General features: G+C 42.5%; 1 non-coding gene across 1 annotated transcript; it reads left to right on the forward strand.

Annotated features, from left to right (window-relative positions):
• The first annotated feature begins 4663 nt into the window (after positions 1-4663).
• Positions 4664-4736, forward strand: trnaa-agc (transfer RNA alanine (anticodon AGC)). Its single transcript has one exon. It is a non-coding gene; the product is annotated as a tRNA-Ala (tRNA).
• The last annotated feature ends 229 nt before the right edge of the window (positions 4737-4965 follow it).

Genomic DNA, 4965 nt, shown 5'->3' on the forward strand with positions numbered 1-4965 from the left:
CGGCTGGGTAGGAACTTGTTCTCTAGTGTGGCTAAGCCCCACCATCACCGTTCACGACCAGATACAACATGACACACATGAGTATCCACATTATAGACCAAGCAGACAAAAACGCGATACAGGACACATGACAAGTGGTGAAACCAAATTCCTATCAGGAATACTACCATGGTGGGGTGCCGTAAATAACGCCCTCAACATTGACAAATTACACGTTGAATTGGAGAATCTCCCAGCCACAGTGTTAGAAATCACTAATACATTATCATCATATGCGGTAGCTGTGCAAACCATGCTAATGCAACACCAGATGGCACTTGACATACTATTTGCAGCTCAGGGTGGGTTATGTCATGTGATAGGTGACAAGTGTTGTACTTACATCCCTGACATCGGTGATAACCTGACGCATGCCGCGAATCATCTCAACATGTTGTTAAAACAAATGAAGAACGACGAGACAACGGCTAACCCCGAGAGATGGGATTTCTTGGATTGGTTATGGCCCTCAGGCCTATGGGGAAAAGTTAGAACAGTCATAGTGCCAACAATTGCATTTTTTGTATTGCTCTGTGTAATTATAACCTGTATTGTCCCATGTGTGAAGAGCCTGGTCACCAAACTAGTTGCTGTACAAGTTGAGACATACATGAGACTGAATCAAAAAGAAGAACACGTACAATCACTCATTGAATCATGCAAAGATGACGAAGACGGATCCTCAGATGACATCGTTCTCCGAGACATACCTGACCTGTTCCCAGATCCTGGCGACTATGATGGTTAGACAACAAGAGCAGAGTGCTGAGGACTCTAGCTCCACCGGTGGGCCATGTGCTAGTAACCTCTGACCCCATCCCCATGTATATACATGTTACTTGCTTGAAATAATAACTTGTGTAATTTCATGTTTTACAAACTCCTCATATTCACAATGTACTCTCACTGTCTTGTCATTCGTATGAAGTCTTGACCGAAAATCGAGAGAAGTGGTTATTGATGGATTTAAACAAAGTATTACAAACAGGAGGGAATGATAAAAGAAAGTAATGTTTTAATGTTTTATTGTCACACTATGTTCAAAAAGAAGTTCATTCAAGGTCACACTGTTATCATCATGAAAACGCACCTGCCTTGATATGAGCACCCATTCACACACTCCCATGTATCTGTATTATCAGTATAATAAAGAAGCAAGGAACTGTCTCGGCGGACTCTCTCTCGGGAAGCCACTGAGACAGGGTGCCCTTTGTACAAAGCTGAATTAGTTCGTGTTGTGTCTTTCCTAATAACGGGAATTTAGGTTTCGACCTGTTTTCCCTTAACATCAAGATTGGTGGCAGTGGCATCCGTGACAATGTCAGCAACGTCATGAAGAGGTTAGCTGTGTTCTTTATCAGTTAATCCTAGAAAAATTGCAGCAGTTAAACTGCAGTTGATCATGATTAACTAATAACCTTGATGTGTATGTGTTCGACAGAGTCCTTACAAATAGGGTAATGGCGGGGCTCAATATGGATGGCGGTAATGGCAAGGGTGCCTTCAGAGCAATGAGCCTTTGCCAGGTCATGATTGGTAAGTAGAATCTCCTTTTGTGAATCTCTTTTTGTGCATCGCCTGTTGTTGAAATACACTGCTTAGAAAATAAAGGGACGACTAGAATAATACATCCTAGATGTCATTTAAGGAAATGTTTCAGTTAAAAATCTTTATTAATCAAACAGGGGAATGTGTTGAGAGTAAAATAACAAAAGCATGTTTAATGTAAAATGAAATGCTTGCTATGCTTTCCTAAGGGTCCTGGCATGGGTTGGGCCTGTGGCTGTTTCCTGGGGGAGGGGTGGCCTGGGGCTCCCCGTGTCCTGGGGGTTTCTGGGTGCTCTGGTGGCCTGGTCCTGACCTACCTGCTATCCTGGACTGGGGGTGCGATGTCCTGGCCCCCCCACATCAGCTACAGCCAGCTACGCACAGCATCCAAGACAAACCGTAGCACACACACATACACATACACACGCATATACACACATACACGCATGGGGCGCAAAGCTGACCCATAAACACACACTCAGACATTTATCTTAAAATTATATTCAACCAAATGGTAAGCCTGCACCGGAAATTCTGCAACCAATGTTTTTTCTTTCTTTTTCTTTTGTTGTTGTTACTTTTTCTTTGTTCGTTTATTTGTTTTTTGTTTGTTTTTTGTGTTTTTTTTATTGTTGTTGTTGTTTTTTTCTGCTATTGCTGTTGTTGTTTTTGTCTCCCCCCTCCCCCTTGTCCTCGCTGTCCTGTCCCTGTTCTCTCTTCCTGTCCACTCCTGAGCCTCAGTCCAGTAGCTTCATCAATGAACCAATACCATTCCTAATAAAATTAAACATAAATGGCAATAGAGGAGTTTATCAGATTCCTCCTGTACAGAATAAAACTGCTTCAGTACAACAAGGCACCAGGAACATTGATGCTGCTTGCCTCAGCTACTGAACAGGACAGGTTTAAAAAAAATGTAAAATGAAATTATCAACCCATGGAGTTCTGGATTTGGAATCCTGCTCAAAATGGAAGTGGAAACTCAGAATACAGGCTGATCCAACTTCAGTGGAAATTCCTCAGGACAAGTCAAAATGAGGCTCAGTCGTGTGTGTGGCCTCCTTGTGCCTGTGTGACCTCCCTACAATGCCTGGGCATTCTCCTGATGAGACAAAAAAATTCTCTCCCTACTAGACCAGGATGTAAGCATCCATCAGCTCCTGGACAGTCTGGGGTGCATTGTGGCCTTGGTGTACGGATGGAGATGTCCCAGATGTGTCCAATTGGTTTCAGGTCTGGGGAACGTGCAGGCCTGTCCAAAGCATGAATGCCTTCATCATGCAGGAACTGCCAACTAACTTCAGCCACACAAGGCCTGGCATTGCCATGCATTCGAAGGAACCCAGGGCCCACTGCACCAGCATATGGTGTCACAATATGTCTGAGAATCTCATCCTGGTACCTAACAACAGTCAAGGTACCTCTGGCAAGCACAAGGGGAGCTCTATGGCCTTACAAGGAAATGCCTTCCCCAAAACATTACTGACTCACAGTCAAACTGGTCCCACTGGATGATGTTGATGGCAGCATAGTGGTCTCCATGGCGTCTCTAGACTCTGTCACATCTGTCACATGTGCTCAGTGTGAACCTGCTCTCTGAGGAAAACAGGGCGCCAATGGCGAATTTGCCAGTCATGATGTTTGGTGGTCAGAGGCATTTCCTGAGCCTCATTTTGACTTGTCCTGAGGAATTTCCACTGAAGTTGGATCAGCCTGTATTCTGAGTTTCCACTTTCATTTTGAGCAGGATTCAAAATCAAGAAACCCATGGGTTGATAATTTCATTTTACATAAAACATTCTTTTGTTATTTTACTCTCAACACATTCCCCTGTTTGATTAATCAAGATTTTCAACCAGAACATTTCCTTAAAAGACATCTAGGATGTATTATTTTAGTTTCCCTTTATTTTTTGAGCAGTGTAAGTTGTTTTGCAGGGTTTCCCCCCAGTGCATTTCAAACAAGGCGGGCCACCTGTCAGGAAAAGCTGGTGCGCAACAGTTTGGGTGGGCTTCATTATAGCCACTAGCGTCCCCTGCGGTGAGCTGTTGTTTGCTTCAGGAACGATCACGAAATCCCCCCACCCCATCGCCAGGCTATGCCTTATTTCTGGGGGAAACCCTGTTTTGATAAATGTTAGGTCCTCAATCAAAAAACTCATTTTATTCAACACTTGTAAAATTTACTTTTTCAGACGCCATTCAGAAGTCAGAGCCTGGCACGACTGAGGCTGCTATTGTGTCCAGGATTGCAATATATTTGCGGTCAGCACCGGACAGAAAAGGTGGGGGTGGGCGCAGGCCTGCAGCTGTGATTGATTGATAGATTGATTGAAATTGATTTGTGTTTTGAAAAAGTTTTTGTAAAAAAAATTGTGTAAAATAGAAAATAAAATGTTTTGAGCATACATGTATGCTTGATCATTTAGAGATATCCTCAGGTGGAACCTGTTGTAGAAAAAGAAAATGTAGCAATGCCACTCCCACGCATGCAATACTGCAAAACTACATGGATCTCAAGCTTTATTTTATTGCTTTGTACAGGAATCACAAGATCTTCATCTTTTAATCCTGATAGAGATCCTTTAGTGAGACAAAGTCTAGAGGAAGGCAATTCTACTTGCAATACTAGATGGACATTCAAATGATGTCAAAATAACATCATATTGCATGGCTGAAAGTTTAAAGAATCACATTGAAACATCAGAATAACATCAATATCATGATTTGGCTTCAGCACAAAAGAATCTTAACATCAAAGCAATATCAAAATAAGATCAATTTGATCATTATTTGGCAGAAATTTGACAATAATCAAATTGATGTCAAACTTTGACATCATGTTGATTTACGTTTTTGACCAAATCATGATTTCATTTTGATATCAATTTTTGAAATCATCTTGATGTCGCATTGACATCAGATGCCCACTGGCTAACACATATTTTTCATCACTTAAACCTCCACTGGAGTATTGAAAAAGATTCCACATGTTGGTCAACCAGAGAAGCTTCAACTGGTGAATCACACAACCATGCATGAAGGTCAAGGTGCATTATCTGCTGTGGCCATTAGCAGGGGAATTAGCTCAAATGGTAGAGCGCTCGCTTAGCATGCGAGAGGTAGAGGGATCGATTCCCTCATTCTCCAGAACACTTGAGCTTCTTCTGTTGTTGATCAGAGGAGCTGCTGTGTGAAGAATGCTGATGTTTGTCCACAAGTGTGAGAAAGTATCACCCTGCTACTGGAAATGTGAATGAACACGTTCTCAAGTCAAAGCTGGAATGAAACCAGTGACTTTGAACCACCCACATAGTGAAGGAGTTCATCCTGCAGGTTGATGGCAGCTTTTAAATTCCTGGGTGCCTCGACCTCTCAG

Source organism: Aulostomus chinensis, chromosome 15 (assembly GCF_037954235.1).
Source record: "Aulostomus chinensis isolate RoL2024-O1b breed Wild chromosome 15, RoL_Achi_v1.0, whole genome shotgun sequence".
NCBI lineage: Eukaryota > Metazoa > Chordata > Actinopteri > Syngnathiformes > Aulostomidae > Aulostomus > Aulostomus chinensis.